The following is a 20956-nucleotide window of genomic DNA, read 5'->3' as shown; positions in this document are numbered from 1 at the left end:
TTTCGCCATTGAAAGTGGTAGGGAGTACTACCTATTTCATAAATAAAATAGGAAAAAGTATTTTCAATTTACTCTCATCATCATAAAACTGGAAATGGGTAACAATTTTTAATTTATAGAGACTTTTAAAGATTAAAATATCAAAAATAATTTAAATATTAAAGAATAAAGCTTAAAAACTATATCATATGCAATGATATTCAAATACAAATTCAAATTTTCATTCAATATTTTTTTAATGAATTAGAGAATTCTTTCATTGCTTATCGTCAGATTCTCGACATAGGAAAAGAAATATTCACCAGATCTGGCTGGATGAGGGTTACATCAATTGAAGAAATTGTTCTGACTTTCAAGTGATATTGAATTGTGAAAAGTGAGGATCAGTTAGTAGAAACTTAAAATTTCTAGCTTCTCTTCCCTTTCTCAAATGACCTCTGCCTCAAGGAATTATACATATTTATTTTTCTTCAAATGCAATTAGTTAAAAACGCAACGGGTTGAAAATATGAAGTTTCGATTCTTGATTGCTTTATCATTGTGGCATGGTGACAGTACTGGTTTCGGTTGAAGAAACCATGTGATTAACCGTCTTCTGTCTGTCTGATGATGCCAGGAGTGGACAAGTATAATAGCTGAAAAACTCAAACAATTAAGGCATTAATTATCTTTTAATAAAAATGCCGATTAAAGCCGTTTCCAAAGCAAATTTCTCGCATGGAACCATACTGTGATGTTAAGAAATCTATTGCTAATAAATTTTTTTCTAACGTTTAAATAAGTATAAATAAGAACGTATAAATAAGAGACGTTTACTCGGCTATAATCGCTGACAGATAACTGTCAGCGGGTTTGTAAAGGGCCAAAGTTCGCAACATAACAAGCACATTATATTGGCATAAGTATTGTTGTTTCATTAATTAAAATAGCTTTCTTTAAATAAAATTTAACGAAACAAAACTGGAACATTATCAAGTTAAGAAATTTCAGGAAGGAAGTTCGAACTTGTTTTACTTTATCATAAGATTTTCTATTTAAACTATTGTGTGCAATATTAGTATCAGTGATAACATTATCGCTATTTACACCAAAATTTGGCTCGGCCTTTCTAAAGGATTAAACAGTGAAGACTTTTTGCATTTCAAAGTGCTAACAAAAAAAAACGATTTAATCATTTAAACTGTAAGGAAAATTTTCAAGTTACTCTTTTTTCTTGAACGAAACAAAGAGGTGCACATTCTTTATTATGCATATCTTTTATAAAATTATCCTTCATATCTATAAAGAGTAAAATTTATAAATTATGTAATTCGACGAATAGCTTAAAAATTTTTCATATAAAATTTGCCGATGTAGAAATTCAAATCATATTATAAAATTCTATTCTTTCTGTACATGAAGGATTTCATGACAGAATCTCGGCTTTGGGACCAAAAGATCCTTCACGACGGCCTCTTAAATAATAACGAAATTATTCCTTTTGATTCTCGAGCGGTGTAGTTACATTAAATGTGGGGCTCATTTCGAAAGAGAACCTGGCTTAGTGACGTCATACTTTTCAATGTTTCTCATTGTTGCAAAAAGCAATTAATATTCACGCATGCTACGGTGAAATTTAACGTAATTTTAAAGTCAACGCTACTAATGTTTGGTAGTTAAAATATAATTTAAAAAAATAATAATGATTTAAGCAAATGCAACAAATTTAATCACACTAGGGAGAATTAATAACTCTCTAAAATGAGATAATGGGCATTTTTTTCTTCCTTTTAAATTAATTGAATAGAAAAAAATAGCAAACACATACTTATGTTACTTTAATTATAAATAACGCAAATCATAAACAAATCTCATGATACATTTTAATTCAAACGTGATCTAAGCGCTAGAAATAATTTATTATAATTCGACATACTTATTCAGCTCTCAATAACCTTAAAAATAATGCGATCGCATAGTTGTAAACTAGATCGCATACTTGTTATCGCGTACTTGATAATAATTTGAAGTATATGTTCTCTAATAAATCGTAAATGCCGCCACATAACTTTTATTGAATTTATTTCATACTCTTAATGATTACAATTTATTTTTTTAAAATTTCTTATTTTTTAAAATAACCCTACCGTAAATATCATGGGGACAATGGAGGGAGGAATTTCTCATCTGCAGGTAAGACAGTACAACTGACTAAGATTTATTAAAGAAATTCTGCCATTAACAACAATTGCTATTTAACATTAAAAAAAGGAAACAGCAATTTTAATGGACGATCTCTAATTCTTTTTTAAATTATAACAAAAGCTTCTATAGAAGTTCCCGTCTTGTATATTCTCTCCAGAATTCTATTATAAACTCACCGGATGGCAATTGCTGTTCCTGAGGAAATATAAATGGACGTCTTTTCACGGCTGAAAGTGGTAGAGAGTTCCGATTTAATGAATAAAATTGAGAAAAATACTTTCGATTTACTCTTATCTTCAGAAACCCGGAAATGTGTTTTAAAAATCAAAATATTAAAAAAATATCAAAAATATTGACGACTTGAGTTTAAAACTTTGTCATGCTGCGATATTTAAGGAACTCAAATTTTTATAACATTATTTGACCATGGATCAGAGAATTCTTAGAGAGATTAAAGAATGGGGGACAAAAAAAGAATGAGGGAATGAGGACAATGAGGGACATTTCATTTTGAAGTGAAAGAAGAGTAAAAAAATTAATTCAAACTATTGAAGAAGGAATTAAGAGTTACTGGAAACTGAGATTTAATATAATATGAAATGCTACACTTAGAGATATATCAGATGTTAAAGTTATCTGAATTTTTTTGAGATAGACTTAATGTGTTTGAGAGGGAGACACTTTTTCGCTGTAAGATGTGAGTATATGTGTTTGTCAGATATATCTGAAAAAATGCTGATTTCCATTTGAATTGTTTGTATATAATAGTGTGGCAAAGTAGAGATTTATTTATGATGTTCTTTATAAATAATTGTATTTATATATCAAGTGGAAGTCACGATTCGAATACCTTCAAATGAAAAGTGCAAACATGTGCGCCAGAATTCTTCTTCTATATTTATAGATTCTTTCATTCATTCAATACCCAGAGGAACGACTTCAGTTCTTTAGTTTTAGAGAGATAACTGACCATCCGGGAGGAAAAACACTGTATCAGGGAAAAAAAATACCAGCCTATATATATAGAAAAAGCGGAAATGGATTAGAAAAAAAATCTTTCAATCAAAATCAATCAAAAATTTGCATCACGTAATGGAAGAATTAAGCAATTTTGTAATATGAACATTATACGTACAGTTTTAAAACCTGACGTTCCTTTTCATTTGCTCAGTGACCGTTCCGAATCACGTATCCCAACTGTAAATATAACATTTAATATCCGCAAATATAAAAAGGCAGCACAGATACTATTTCTCAGTTAAGGGGCTCCATACAAACGGCTGAAGTCAGGGTGTTCTTTTCAATTCTTATCAAAAGTTGACGATACTAACTATTGTGAGATTTGAGAGTAACTGGAATAAATCGGAAAGAGTACATTTACTAATCATCTAAAAAGTATTAAAAAAATATCTTTCTGAAAGGGAAGTGCAGATAGTATACCAGTAGAAATATTCCCTCTAAATTGAAGAAAGAGTTAATGGAAACTGAAATTTAATATAATTTGAAATATACAGAGATATATAAGATGTCACTTAGAGATATGTCAGAGGCTAAAGTTGCCTGAATTTTTTTTGAGGTAGGCTTGTGTGTTTTGAGGTGTGTTTGAGAGGGAGACACTTTTTCATTGTTAAATGTGAATATATGTGTTTATTTCATTCATCTGTGAAGCACTGCATCTTTCTAATTGAATTGTTTCTATAGTATAGTCTGGAAAAGAAGAAATTTCTTTGGTAGGTTCAGATATCAGTGTGTTTATCAGATATATCTGTGAAAAAATGTTGATTACCATTTGAATTGTTTGTATAGTATAGTGTGGGAAAGTAGATATTTCTTTGGGAGAATCTTTATCTAAATCAATAACTATATTTATATATCAAGTGGAAGTCACCGAGATACTTGAAATTCTGCTTTGGTGCACTGGGCCTTTTTTTTTGTTGTTGTCTGATGCAAGATATCCCCGAATTTGTTGGTCATTGATGAATGCTATCCGAAAGATAATCTTGAATATAAGAAATTTTCCTCAGATGGAATGGTTCGAATACCTTCAAATGAAAAGTGCAAATATAGAAGCCAGAAATTTTCTTTCATATTTATAGATTCTTTCATCCAGTCAATACCGAGAGGAACGAGCTCGGTTCTTTAGTTTGAGAGCGATAATTAACCATCCGGGAGGAAAAACATTGTACGAGAAAAAAAATACCAGCCTATCTATATAGAAAAGGCGGAAAAGAGTCAAAAAAATTTAAATTTATATCATATAATGAAAGAATTACGCAATTTTGTAATATGAACATAATAAGTACCGTTTTAAAACCTGACGTTCGTTTTCATTTGCTCAGTGACCGTTGCGAGTCACGTATCCCAAATGTAAATATAACATTTAGTATCCGCAAAAATATAAAGACAGCACAGATACTATTTCTCAGTTAATGGGCTGAATACAAACGGCTTAGATCAGGGGGTTCCTTTCAATTCTTACCAAAAACTGTCGTTACTAACTATTGTGAGATTTTAGAATAACTGGAATAAATCGGAAAGAGTAAATTTACTGATCATCTAAAAAAGTATTAAATAAAAAAAAGCTTATTTTAAAAGAAAGTACAGATGGTATACGAGTAGAAGTACTCATTCTAAATTCGTAAGGTAATTGAAAAATTCGCAGTTAATTTAAAATTTTACCAGTTGATTGTTTTACTGCTTTATTTTTTTTAAATTACTTAAGTTTCAATGCTTAATTCGACCTTGTAAGAATATTTAATTCATAGAAAAATGAATCAGTTCAGTTTTTCTTATTCTGAAATTATTTGAAAAACAAAAACAAAAACGAAACGCATGTTTCTGTTACTTTGGTCTAATAAATGTACTTTAATTTTTTAAATCATACGGAAACTAAACGATAGGAGTCGCTCATTATAAGAAGATAAACTTATTCTGTTAACACTAGTCTTAAAAATGATTCAACCTTAATCAGATTCTTGTTAACAATAGCCTTCAAAATGATTCAAATTAAATCGGATTCCTGTTAACAATATTTCCAAGCGGATTCTAAAAGAGAGTTTTGCACTTGCCTTTGACCAGCTTTGGATATTGATTTGAAATAAATTCTCTACTCTGAAATGTTGTTTTACTTTAGGTGTTCTTTTGGTATTATGTCATATTTTTAAAGACCACAATTCAGCATTTCTTATATATATATATATATATATATATATATATATATATATATATATATATATATAAATATTCAGTTAATATCAAAAGCGAAATGTAGAATGGGCTTACCGAACCGGAAGTAATTCATTAAAATTCATTGAGATTTATGAAAAGAATGCTGCCATCAACAACAACTACTAATAACAACAACTAAATATTGACGAATCAAACTTAAAACTTTCTCATATGCTACGACGTTTTGAAATACAAATTCAAATTTCCGTTTAATTAGTTTTTCAGCGATTTAGAAAATTCTTCATCACATCATGCTCCGTATGAAAGAAATTGCCCTGACTTTCACGTAATGTTGAATTTTGGAAAGACAGGATAAATTATTAAAAGGTCTCAGCTTCTGTGTAGTCTTCATCATGTGACCTATAGTGTGTATTTCAAGAAAAAACTAATATGCTTGCATTTCCTTTGATCTGTTTTGTTTTATTTTCTTCATTTAAAGGGTATTGGAATTTAACTGATAAATTGCAACTACATGTGCAAAATATTGCAATATATCATATTATACATTTTTAAACATATTCCTTCTCTTGCTTTCGCTTAAAAACTTTGTGAAAAGAATTCAAATTTTCTTTCCTAAGATGTTTATTGAATACGTTCTACAATGTTGTATTGTTTCGAGATCGCCTTTCCAACTATTTTTTCAAACTCGTGAAGGTTATATAAAATGTTTCGCCTTATTAAAGGTAAAAGGAATATTATGAATGTAATGAGTGATTCTTTCGCATTGTGTTTCTATCATCCATGTTGTGTTCCATCTTACAAGGCAGCTAATATCCCTGCATCTATTCCTTAAAAGTGCTCAACACTATCGTTTCAGGAAGGCGAATAATGTACTCTCATACCATTGCTATTTTCTCTCTTGGTTATATAATGACTAAATATTTTTATCAGGAACTCATTTATAAATATCAGAATGATATATTGTGCGTATTTTCAGTAAAATGTACCATGGGGTAAACGTGAAGAAAAAGGCTATGAAAGCGCACTATAGAATAATATGCTCAACTTTATATTTTGAACTTAAATTTTGTATTGATATATCAATCAAAAGGCACTTTTACCAAATTATAATTAGATTTTTAAATAAATTGTGTGAAATATTAACGTTTTTCCACAATTATTTCAACGTATTTGCATAAAAACCTTTCTTAAAAGGTTTTAAAATTTAAATAAATAGCATTTTAGTAATACTAATTTTATATTCGATCATTTTTTTAAAAATGATATAAGCAATATTTTCGGGTTTTCTTCCCTTTCTTTCTTTCTTTCTTTTTTTTTTTTTTTTTTACTTACATGATTTAAAGTTTTAAAGCTATACACGTAACAGCTTAGTAAGTGCATATTATTTGAGAAAATATCTTTATTACATTAGTTAAAACCAATTTTAAAAAATAAAATTTGTCGAAATGAACATCCTGAAACACCATGAGGTTAAGATATTTCTGGTAGGAGGTTTGAACCTCCTTTATTTAATTCTAAGGGTTTAGATTTAAACTGTCACTTGCAAAATTAGTACTAGAGATAACATTATCACTCTTTATTAAGAAAGTTAGCTCCGCGGTTCTAAAGAAGTAAACATTGAAGTTTTTTCGCAATTCAAAGCGATGAACAAAATAAATAAATAAACTTTTCAATGATTTAAATTAAAAGGAAAATTTTCCAGTTCCTTTTTAAACCCTTCAACCACAAAGAGAGATCATAATTTTTACTATATATAAATTTAAAAAAAATTACCTCTAATATTAATAAAGAGAAAAAATTTAATAATTGCACAACTGGAATCATAGCCTAAAACAAATTCATATATCAATGTTTCGGTGTAGAGATTCATATCTTATTGTAAAATTCTATTCTTTATGCACATGAAGGAGTTCCTAATTTCTCGTGTTCTAACGAGAGAAGATTGGATTTTTGAATAATAGATCCCATCCCCCCCACAGTGGGGTTTGTGCTTGCTAAATGCTTCGAAATTATAAATTTTGACTCTTGGACAGTGTAACTGCACTAAAGATGAGGCTGGTTATAGAAAGAATCCTGGGTTGGTGACGTCACACTTTACAATATTTTTCATTGTTGTAAAAAAAGAATTTAGATTCATGCATGTTGCGTGGAGAGTTATCATATTTTTAAAGTGAAAAATGATATTGTTGCATAGTTAAAATTGTATTTTAAGAAAATAAAGCGCAGTGAAGCAAATATAAGAAATATACTTCTTCCAGGTGAGATGGATGAGCTTTAATAATTTTCAATGTTATTACAGGAACTTCTGTAAAAGCTCCCGTCCGTTATGCGTGTGCCACAATGTTTTGTGTGATCACCGGGACGAATGACAATCGTTATTCCTGTGGAAATATAAATGAATGTCTTTTCACGACTGAGAGTGGTAGTGCGTTCCACTTTAATGAATAAAACTCAGAAAAGTAATTTCGATTTACTCTCATCTTTATCTGGAAATGTGTAACTATTTTTCAATTATAAAGCCCATTAAAGAACAAAAAACTTAAAATTAACACAAATATTGACGAATGAAACTTAAAACTTTCTCATTTGCTACGACGTTTTGAAATACAAATTCAAATTTCCGTTTAATTAGTTTTTCAGCGATTTAGAAAATTCTTTCATTGTTTGTTCTTAGATTCTCGACTTTGAAACTAAAATATTCATCACATCATGCTCCGTATGAAAGAAATTGTCCTGACTTTCACGTAATGTTGAATTTTGGAAAGACAGGATAAATTATTAAAAGGTCTCAGCTTCTGTGTAGTCTTCATCATGTGACCTATAGTGTGTATTTCAAGAAAAAACTAATATGCTTGCATTTCCTTTTATCTTTTTTGTTTTATTTTCTTCATTTAAAGAGTCATGGAATTTAACTGATAAATTGGAACTACATATGCAAAATGTTTCAATAAAATATATTATACATTTTTAAACATATTCCTTTTCTTGCTTTAAACTTTCTTGCTTAAAAACTTTGTTTGTGAAACAAATTCAAATTTTATTTCATAATATCTTTTTTGAAAACCTTCTACAATGTTGTATTGTTTCGAGATCGCTTTTCCAACTAATTTTTCAAACTTGTAAAGGTTATATAAAATTATACGCCTTATTTACAATAAAAGGAATATTATGAGATGTAATGTGTGATTTTTCGCATCGTCTTTCGATCATCCATGTTGTGGTCCATCTTACAAGGCTGCTAATATCCTTGCATCTTTTAATAGTGCTCAAAGTATCATTTCAGGAAGGTAAATAATGTGCTCTCATAGCATTGTTATTTGCTCGATTGGTAATATAATGACTAAATATTTTTTATCAGGAACTCATTTATAAATTTCAGAATGATATATTGTGCGTATTTTCTGTAAAATTTACCATGGGGTAAACTTGACGAAAAAGGCTATAAAATCGCACTATAGAATAATATGCTCAACTTTATATTTTGAACTTGAATTTTGTATTGTATATATCAATCAAAAGGCACTTTTACAAAATTATTATTAGATTTTTAATTAAATTGTGTGAAATATTTGCATTTTTCCACAATTATTTCTACGTATTTTCATGAAAATCTTTCTTACATGATTTTAAAATTTAAATAAATAGCATTTTAGTGAAATTAATTTTATATCCGATCATTTAATTTAATTATATGAACAATATTTTTTTTTTACTTACATGATTTGAAGTTACAGACTTAACAGTGTAGTAAGAAAATATTATTTGAGAAAATATCGCTTTTACATTAGGTAAAACCAATTTAAAAAATAAAATTTGTCGAAATGAACATCCTGAATACCATGAGGGTAAGATATTTCCGGTAGGACGTTTGAACTCCTTTACTTTATTATACGTGTTTACATTTAAACTGTCACTTTCAAAATTAGTATCATAGATAACATCATCGCTATTTATCAAGAAAGTAGGTCCGCAGTTCTAAAGAAGTAAATGTTGAAGTCTTTTCGCAATTCAAAGCGATGAGCAAAATAAATAAATAAATAAATTTTTCAATCAGTTAAATTAAAAGGAAAATTTTCCCGTTCCTTTTTAAACCCTTCAACCACAAAGAGAGATCATAATTCTTATTATATATAAATTAAAAAAAAAATTACCTCTAATATTAATAAAGAGAAAAATTTTCAAAATTGCACAATTGGAAGCATAGCCTAAAGCAATTTCATATAACAGTGTTTCGGTGTAGAGATTCATATCTTATTGTAAAATTCTATTTTTTATACACATGAAGGAGTTCCTAAATTCTCGTGTTCTAACGATAGAAGATTGGATTTTTGAATAATAGATCCCCCCCCCCCACAGTGGCTTTGTTCTTGCTAAATACTTCGAAATTATAAATTTTGATTCTCAGACATTGTAAATGCACTAACGGTGAGTTAGGGTTTAGAAAGAACCCTGGCTTGGGGACGTCTTATTTTACAATACTTCTCATTTTTACAAAATTGAATTTAGATTCATAAATGTTAGAAGGAGAGTTATCGTATTTTTAAAGAGAAAAATGCTATTGTTGTATAGTTAAAATTGTATTTTAAGAAAATAAAGTTCAGTAAAGCAAATGAAAAGAGAAAAAAAGGCAAATGCATGTTTATGTTACTTAACTAGAACTAGAGTCTTCTGAAGATATTTAGAGTTTTTAAATGAAAATTGATCTAAAGGCTATAAAAATCTCATTGTAAGTTGATATACTTATTTTGCTCTCAATAATCTTAAGAATAATGCGAAACTAGATCGCATACTTGTTAGCATCAATTACATGCGCATTCCAGAACAGAATTTTACACCTAACTTTGACCAACTTTCGATATTGATTTGAAGTATGTTCTCTTCTGTAGTGTAAATGCCGCCCTTAACTTTTATTGCATTAATTTCATACTTTTAAAGATCACAGTTTATTATTTTAATATTTCTTATTTATAAAGAAATCTTCCGTAAATATTAAGGGGACAATGTAGAGTGTACTTTCTGATCCGGAGGTAAGGTTGCAAAACAGATGTTCATTTATTAAAAAAATGCTGTCATTAACTACAATTGCTATTTAACAAATAAAAAGACCAACAGCAATTTCCATAAATAAGCTATAATCCTTCTTAATGTTATTACAGGAGCTTCTTTATATAAAAGCTCCCGTTCTTTATAAAGGTGCCGATGTGTTATTCTTAGATCACCGGTACGAATGATAATCGGTATTCCTGTGGAAATATAAATTTATGTCTTTTCACGGCTGAGAGTGGTAAGGAGTTTCGATTAAATGAATAAAATTGAGAAAAATACCTTCGATTTACTCTCGTTATCATAAAACTGGAAATGCGTTTTAAAAAATCAAAATCTTAAAAAAATATCAAAAATATTGACGAATTAAACATTTTATTATGCTGCGATATTTAAGGAACTCAAGTTTTAATAATAATTTTTCAATGAATCAGAGAATTCTTAGAGAGATTAAAGAATGTGGGAGAAAGCTGCAGTTCATTTTGAATTGAAAGATTAGAGAAGAGTAAAAAAAATTAATTCAAACTATTGAAGAAAGAGTTAATGCAAACTGAGATTTAATATAATTTGAAATGCTACACTTAGACATATATCAGATGTCAAAGTTATCTGAATTGTTTTAAGGTAGACTTAGTGTGTTTGAGAAAGAGACACTTTTTCGTTGTTAAATGTGAATATATGTGTTTATCAGATATATCTGTAAAAAAAATGCTGATTACCATTTGAATTGTCTGTATAGTATAGAGTGGAAAAGAAATTTCTTTGGGAATTCATGATCTAAATCAATGACTATATTTATATATCAAGTGGAAGACACTTGGAAACTTGACACTCTACTTTGGTGCACTGGGCCTTTTAGTTTCTGTTGTTGTCTGATGCAGGAAATCCAGAAATTTATTGGTCATTGATGAATGCTATCTGAAAGATAATCTTGAATATAAGAAATTTTCCTCAGATGGAATGGTTCGAATACCTTCAAATGAAAAGTGCAAATATAGCCGCCAGAAATTTTCTTTCATATTTATAGATTCTTTCATCCAGTCAATACCGAGAGGAACGAGCTCAGTTCTTTAGTTTAAGAGCGATAACTAACCATCCGGGAGGAAAAACATTGTACGAGAAAAAAAAATACCAGCCTATCTATATAGAAAAGGCGGAAACAAGTCAAAAAAATTGAAATTTATATCATATAATGAAAGAATTATGCAATTTTGTAATATGAACATAATAAGTACCGTTTTAAAACCTGACGTTCGTTTTCATTTGCTCAGTGACCGTTGCGAATCACGTATCCCAACTGTAAATATAACATTTAGTATCCGCAAAAATATAAAGCCTGCACAGATACTATTTCTCAGTTAATGGGCTCAATACAAACGGCTTAGATCAGGTGGTTCCTTTCAATTCTTACCAAAAGCTGTCGTTACTAACTATTGTGAGATTTGAGAATAACTGGAATAAATCGGAAAGAGTAAATTTACTGATAATCTAAAAAAGTATTAAATAAAAAAAAAGCTTATTTTAAAAGAAAGTACAGATGGTATACGAGTAGAAGTACTCCTTCTAAATTCGTAAGGTAATTGAAAAATTCGCAGTTAATTTAAAATTTTACCAGGTGATTGTTTTACTGCTTTATTTTTTTTAATTACTTAAAATTCAATGCTTAATTCGACCTTGTAAGAATATTTAATTCACAGAAAAATGGACCAGTTCGGTTTTTCTTATTCTGAAATTATTTGAAAAACAAAAACAAAAACGAAACGCTTGTTTCTGTTACTTTGGTCTAAGAAATGTACTTTAATTTTTTTAAATCACACTGAAACTAAACGATAGGAGTCGCTCATTATAAGAAGATAAACTTATTCTGTTAACACTAGTCTTAAAAATGATTCAACCTTAAAAAGATTCTTGTTAACAATAGACTTCAAAATGATTCAAATTAAATCGGATACCTGTTATCAATATTTCCATGCGGATTCTAAAAGAGAGTTTTGCACTTTCCTTTGACCAGCTTTGGATATTGATTTGAAATAAATTATCTACTCTGAAATGTTGTTTTACTTTAGGTGTTCTTTTGGTATTATGTCATATTTTTAAAGACCACAATTCAGCATTTCTTATATATATACAGTGGCTCAAAAAATTGAGAGTACACCTTACTTTTACTTGATAAATCCGACTTCAATATAAATAACACATTACCGGGAAGTGCAAACATGTTTTTATTTTTACACTTAACAAATGGTTTAATTTACAGTAAAAATAAAGAAAAATCAACGAAAAACTTCTAAGTTGAAAAGTTTTAGAAGCATTTTAAATAAACATACGCAGAATTTTGCCTCAAAAAATTGAGAATACACCAATGTAATTCTTGCAATATCTTGCATAGAAAGAACGTATCAGTATTTAGTTGCATATCTTTTGGATTTTATAATGGCTTCTAAACATCGTGGTACCGATTCGACCCATTTGTGGTGATATCTGAAGATTTTTTACCCCATTATTCTTGCACCATTTGTTTTAAAAGGGTCTTGTTTCTATTTTTGTGTTTTTGGATCACTGCTTCGAGTATGGCCCACTAATATTCAATGGCATTGATGTCGGGGTACTGTGGTGGTGTGTGTAACTGCTATTTACAATGAAAAAGACACCACACTTTGACGTTACGTGCATTTTTTTGGGGGGGTCGTTGTCCTACTGGAAAATGAAATTTCCATCTAAACCCAAATTTTTAGCAGATTCCTTTAGATTGCTGCGAAGTATATCCAAGTAAACCATGTAGTTAATAATGCCATCTATAAAATCAAATTTCCTACCTCGGATGAAGCCATGCAACCTCAAATCACGACGGAGTCACCATCATGTTTAATTGTAGGACATAAACTTTTTGGATCCAAAGCAGTATTAGGTTTTTTCTTACAGTACGATGGCTGTCACTGCCAAAAATGTTGTGTTTTCTTTCATTACTAAATATAGCTTTCTTACAAAGGCTATTGTCTTCAATTAATAAGTTTTTGCAAAATTCAAATGTTTTTTTCTGAATTTGCAGGCTGGCGAATGGTTTCTCTCTAACAATGTGACTTTTATATACAGCTTGTCTAGAGGCATTTCGCACAGTTTCAGCACTTACACTTCTGCCTATGATTTGAAAAGTGTCTGCAACAAGTTGGATGAACCATATGGTCGCAGCAATCTAAAGGTAAGTGTTAAAAATTTGAGTTTAGTTGAAAATTCCGTTTTCCAGCAGGACAACGACCCCAAACAGAATGAACATAACGTTAAAATATGGTGTCTTTTTCATTGTAAATAGCAATCACACACACCACCACAGTACTAAGACATCATTACCTTTGAATATCTGTGGGCCGCACTCGAAGCAGTGATCCAAAAACACAAAATTAGAAACCAAACCCATTTAAAACGAGTGGTGCAAGAAGAATGGAGTAAAATATCTTCAGATATCACCAAAAATGGGTCGAATCGGTACCACGACGTTTAGAGGCCATTATAAGAGCCAAAAGACATGCAATTAAATAGTGACACTTTGTTTCTATGCGTGATATTGCAAATATTTTATTGGTGTATTCTCAATTTTTTGAGGCAAAATTCTGCGTATATTTATTTCAAATGCTTCTAAAACTTTTCAATTTAGAAGGTTTTTGTTGATTTTTCTTTATTTTTACTCTAAATTATACCATTTGTTATATGTAAAAATAAAAACATGTTTGCACTTCCCAGTAATGTGTTATTTATATTGAAAGTCGGATTTATCAAGTAAAAATAAGGTGTACTCTCAATATTTTGAGCCACTGTATATAAATATTCAGTTAAAATCAAAAGCGAAATGTAGAATGGGCTATCCGAACCGGTAGTAATGCAGTAAAATTGATTGAAATTTATGAAAAGAATGCTGCCATTAACAGCAACTACTATTTGACAAAAAAAAAAAGAGCAATTTCGATGGAAGGAGCAATGGAAGGACAAAGAGCAATGTTTTAAAGGAAACTTTAATCATTTTCAATGTTATTACAGGAACTTCTGTAAAAGCTCCCGTCCGTTGTGCGTGTGCCACAATGTTTTGTGAGATCACCGGGACGAATGACAACCGCTATTCCTGAGGAAATATAAATGAATGTCTTTTCACGGCTCAGAGTGGTAGGGAGTTCCACTTTAATGATTTAAACTGAGAAAAATACTTTCCATTTACTCTCATCTTTATTTGGAAATGTGTATCTATTTTTCAATTATAAAGCCCATTTATGAACAAAAAACTTAAAATTTGCATAAATATTGATCAATCCAACTTAAAACATTCTCATATGCTACGACGTTTTGAAATACAACTTCAAATATCCATTTAATTAGTTTTTCAGCGATTTAGAAAATTCTTTCATTGTTTGATCTCAGATTCTCGACTTTGAAAGTAAAATATTCATCACATCATGGTCCGTATGGAAGAAATTGTCCTGACATTCACGTAATGTTGAATTTTGGAAAGACAGGATAAATTATTAAAAGATCTCAGCTTCTGTGTCGTCTTCATCATGTGACCTATAGTGTGTATTTCAAGAAAAAACTAATATGCTTGCATTTCCTTTGACTTTTTTTTATTTTCTTCATTTAAAGGGTATTGGAATTTAACTGATAAATTGCAACTACATGTGCAAAATGTTTCAATAAATCATATTATACATTTTAAAACATATTCCTTCTCTTGCTTTCGCTTAAAAACTTTGTGAAAAGAATTCAAATTTTCTTTCCTAAGATGTTTATTGAATACGTTCTACAATGTTGTACTGTTTCGAGATCGCTTTTCCAACTATTTTTTCAAACTCGTGAAGGTTATATAAAATGTTTCGCCTTATTAAAGGTAAAAGGAATATTATGAATGTAATGAGTGATTCTTTCGCATTGTGTTTCTATCATCCATGTTGTGTTCCATCTTACAAGGCAGCTAATATCCCTGTATCTATTCCTTAAAAGTGCTCAACACTATCGTTTCAGGAAGGCGAATAATGTACTCTCATACCATTGCTATTTTCTCGCTTGGTTATATAATGACTAAATATTTTTATCAGGAACTCATTTATAAATATCAGAATGATATATTGTGCGTATTTTCTGTAAAATTTACCATGGGGTAAACGTGACGAAAAAGGCTATGAAAGCGCACTATAGAATAATATGCTCAACTTTATATTTTGAACTTAAATTTTGTATTGATATATCAATCAAAATGCCCTTTTACCAAATTATAATTAGATTTTTAATTAAATTGTGTGAAATATTAGCGTTTTTCTACAATTATTTCAACGTATTTGCATAAAAACCTTTCTTAAGTGATTTTAAAATTTAAATAAATAGCATTTTAGTGATACTAATTTTATATTCGATCATTTTTTTAAAAATGATATAAGCAATATTTTCGGGTTTTTTTCCCTTTCTTTTTTTCTTTCTTTTTTTTTTACTTACATGATTTAAAATTTTAAAGTTGAGACTTAACAGCTTAGTAAGTGCATATTATTTGAGAAAATATCTTTATTACATTAGTTAAAACCAATTTAAAAAAATAAAATTTGTCGAAATGAACATCCTGAAACACCATGAGGTTAAGATATTTCTGGTAGGAGGTTTGAATCTCCTTTACTTAATTATAAGGGTTTAGATTTAAACTGTCACTTGCAAAATTAGTACTAGAGATAACAATATCACTCTTTATTAAGAAAGTTAGCTCCGCGGTTCTAAAGAAGTAAACATTGAAGTTTTTTCGCAATTCAAAGCGATGAACAAAATAAATAAATAAACTTTTCAATGATTTAAATTAAAAGGAAAATTTTCCAGTTCCTTTTTAAACCCTTCAACCACAAAGAGAGATCATAATTTTTATTATATATAAATTTTAAAAAAATTACCTATAATATTAATAAAGATAAAAAATTTAATAATTGCACAACTGGAAGCATAGCCTAAAACAATTTCATATAACAATGTTTCGGTGTAGAGATTCATATCTTATTGTAAAATTTTATTCTTTATGCACATGAAGGGGTTCCTAATGTCTCATGTTCTAACGATAGAAGATTGGATTTTTGAATAATAGATCCCATCCCCCCCACAGTGGGGTTTGTGCTTGCTAAATGCTTCGAAATTATAAATTTTGACTCTTGGACAGTGTAACTGCACTAAAGATGAAGCTGGTTATAGAAAGAATTCTGGGTTGGTGACGTCACACTTTACAATATTTTTCATTGTTGTAAAAAAAGAATTTAGATTCATGCATGTTACGAGGAGAGTTATCATATATTTTAAAGTGAAATATGATATTGTTGCATAGTTAAAATTTAATTTTAAGAAAATAAAATGCAGTGAAGCAAATATGAGAAATAAACTTCTTTCAGGTGAGATGGACGACCTTCAATCCTTTTCAATGTTATTACAGGAACTTCTGTAAAAGCTCCCGTCCGTTATGCGTGTGCCACAATGTTTTGTGAGATCACCGGGACGAATGACAATCGTTATTCCTGTGGAAATATAAATGGATGTCTTTTCACGGCTCAGAGTGGTAGTGTGTTCCACTTTAATGAATAAAAATGAGAAAAATACTTTCGATTTACTCTCATCTTTATTTGGAAATGCGTATCTATTTTTCAATTATAAAGCCCATTGATAAACAAAAAACTTAAAATTTACATAAATATTGACGAATCAAACTTAAAGCTTTCTCATATGCTACGACGTTTTGAAATACAAATTCAAATTGCCGTTTAATTAGTTTTTCAGCGATTTAGAAAATTCTTTCATTGTTTGTTCTCAGATTCTCGACTTTGAAAGTAAAATATTCATCACATCATGCTCCGTATGAAAGAAATTGTCCTGACTTTCACGTAATATTGAATTTTGGGAAGACAGGATAAATTATTAAAAGGTCTCAGCTTCTGTATCGTCTTCGTCATGTGACCTATATGATTGTATTTCAAGAAAAAACCAATATGCTTGCATTTACTTTTATTTTTTTTCTTTGGTTTTCTTCATTCAAAGGGTCATGGAATTTAACTGATAAATTGCAACTACATATGCAAACTATTTAAATAAAATATATTATACATTTTTAAACATATTCATTTTCTTGCTTTTGTTTTAAAACTTTGTTTGTGAAAAGAATTGAAATTTTCTTTCCTAAGATGTTTATTGAATGCGTTCTACAATGTTGTATTGTTTCGAGATCGCTTTTCCAACTATTTTTTCAAACTCGTGAAGGTTACATAAAATTTTTCGCCTTATTAAAAGTAAAAGGAATATTATGATATCTAATGAGTGATTCTTTTGCATTGTCTTTCGATCATTCATGTTGTGGTCCATCTTACAGGGCAGCAAATAGGCTTCGAAATTATAAAGTTTGACTCTTGGACAGTGTAACTGCACTAAAGATGAGGCTGGTTATAGAAAGAATCCTGGGTTGGTGACGTCACACTTTACAATATTTTTCATTGTTGTAAAAAAAGAATTTAGATTCAAGCATGTTGCGAGGAGAGTTATCATATTTTTAAAGTGAAAAATGCTATTGTTGCATAGTTAAAATTGTATTTTAAGAAAATAAAGCGCAGTGAAGCAAATATAACAAATATATTTCTCTCAGGTGAGGACTATTAACTCACTAAAATGTAGAAAAGGGCAATTTTTCTTCTTTTGAAATTATTTGAAAAGAAAAAAAAAGCATTCGCATGTTTCTGTTACTTCACTAGAACTAGAGTCTACTAAAGCTATTTAGAGTTTTTAAATGAAACGTGATCTAAACGCTAGAAATTGCTCATTATAAGTTGATATACTTATTCTGTTCTCAATAACTTTTAAAATAATGCGAAGGAGGACAATGTAGTGTGAACTATTATCAGACCAAGATAATTTTGGTGGAATATCCAAATCCCTTTATTTTATTATGAGAGTTCCTATTGAAATTGGGGTTTTCTAGATTATTGCCAAGTACAATGTTACCACTATTTGTGCTGAGAGTTGGCCAACATTTCTAAAGAAATACTCATTTTTAAAAATTTCGAACTACAAAATGGTAACCGAAAAAAGATCAATTCAGTAATTTAAATTGAAAAGAAAATTTTTGAGCTATTTTTTCTTACTTTAATCACACGAAAAGATGTACAGAGTGTCGAAAGATTCCGTAAAAACTTTAAAAATACGTAAAACCCGAAAACATTACCAAAATAAAAAATAATTTGCAGGTTTAGCATTGATTGGTGACAGAATTTTTTTTTAAGATTAGAAAAAAATTCGAAAATTAACCGACAGATGGCGCTGATATGAACTTCTTAGTTAAATGTATGTAAATGAGACAAGAAATACTTACGCTCTTGATCCATTCCAGAACCAGTTCTTCATTATTTATGCGAACAATTATGCTGAGTAGAAAAGGTAAAGCTTTGTTGCCGAAGCTGTTTTACATGAACCAGGAATGAGGAACTGCTGCACTGCGTAAATTCAGACTTCAGAAATATATGAAGACTGGTAAGGGGCCTTTAACAGTGACAGGCCTCTTTATAGCTTGTTCAACGATTTGTGGAAACTAGATGGCTGGAGGATAATGTAAGGTCTGCACAACCAAATCTAAGGCAAACATGTTCAGCACGCGTTGAAGCCGAAATTGAAACCTTAGTGTCCGAAACTAATTGTGGAAATGTCGTTTAAATGTGGAACACAATTGTTAAAATAAATGATAAGTAACATTATTTTTATTATTTGACTGTCTTTTCTTTCAATTATGCACAAATCGCCACCTATAGCGGTTTTTTGAATTATTATTCTTTTTCCTACCTTAACAAAGTCCCTTGAATAATCGATGATATAGCTGCAAACAATTTTTTATTCTGCTTAATTTTCAGGGTTTTATAAATTTTTAATACTTTTACGAATTTTTTTGCGCACCTTTGTACATATATTTATTATATATTATTTTTCCAATTTGCTCCATTACATATTTAAAATGCAAAAACTTCTTAAGCTATTTAGCTTGAGGACAAATTTAAAATGTTTTCATAACACAAAATTCCGATGAACAGATGCCCGCACGAATCTTCTGTACATTTATTACAGGAACTTCTATACAAGCTCCTGTTTGGTACATAGTCAGTAGTCCAAATAGTGTATCTATCTGAAAGAGTGACATTTGTTGTTCCTGAAGACATATAAATTGATTGTAGGTAGGTGGTAGGTCTAGTTCTGAAAGTGGTAGGGTGTTCTGATTTAATAAATAAAATTGAAAAAAAAAGTTTCAATTATTCTCTTTTTCATAAAATTAGAAATATGTGACTATTTTTAAATTATAGAGCTATTTAAACATCAAATTATTTAATATATTATAATCAAACTCAAAACTTTATCATATGTTCTTTATTTTTTGAAGTACTAATTCAAGTTTCCATCATATTATTTTTTCAATGAATCAGAGATTTCTTTCAGTATTTATCGTCAAATCCTTGGCATTAGAAACCAAATAATCTCAACATCAGACTGCGTATTGTTTACATATGTTGAAGAAATTATTCTGACTTTCACATAGTGTTGAATTTTGAAAAGTGAGGACCAATTATTATAAATCCCCCGCTTCATTGTCGTCTTCATCATGTGAAACACAGTGTGTGTTTCAAGGGAAGAAACAGGAGTTGAATTTCCTCCTATTCCTTTCATACCTACATAGAAGATAATGAAGAACTTTAAACTCTTCAGGGCAAATACTCAAGTTAAAAAGAATTAATGAGGAATTCAGACAGAAAGTGAGCAGATTTGAATAAAATATTTGAGGAGATCTCCATTATTGTAAATTTGCTCGAATTCTTTCACATTTAAATATCAAAAATTAAGTTCAGGTATCATTCTCGTCATTTCAATATAAACTCAAAGTTAAGAGGTTCTTTTCCTCTTTCCGAATTGCCTTTTTAGTTTTATTTCGAAACAAGACAAAAAAATATTTGGATCATGCCAAATTCTGTGCTTGAAAGCATTGAGCATGCTTATGTTTCTGTATTTACAATTAATGAACAGCGTAGCGAGTTAAAAATGTGAAATTTCAATGCTTGGTGGTTTTATTATAGTGGCTCAATGTAGTGGTTTCGTTTCAAAAAGCCGCATGATTGGCTATATCTGTTATGTCATGCCAGTAGTTCAGAAGTTTAAAAGCTGAAAAACAATTATTGCACTAATTATTTGTTATTTATCTTTTAATCTAAAAGGCAAAGAAAAATTGAATTCTACAACAATTTTCCGCTTGAAATTTGTATCATCTTGAAAGGTAGCGGGACATTTCTAAAGAAATAAACATTGCAATCTTTTCGCAATTCCAAGCGGTACAGAAAAAAAAAGAAAAACGATTCAAATTCAAAGAAAACTGTTCAAGTTATTTTTTCTTACTTCAATCATGCAAAGATATATATATGTGGGTGTGATGGGTTTTAATGCATTAGTCCACTTGAATTAGCTTAATCTTTTTATTCTTGATTAACAAATGATGATTCTGATGAATTTTACAAATGAG

The sequence above is a fragment of the Argiope bruennichi genome, chromosome 6 (assembly GCF_947563725.1).
Source record: "Argiope bruennichi chromosome 6, qqArgBrue1.1, whole genome shotgun sequence".
NCBI classification, from domain to species: domain Eukaryota; kingdom Metazoa; phylum Arthropoda; class Arachnida; order Araneae; family Araneidae; genus Argiope; species Argiope bruennichi.
Note: the sequence above shows the minus strand (reverse complement) of the source record.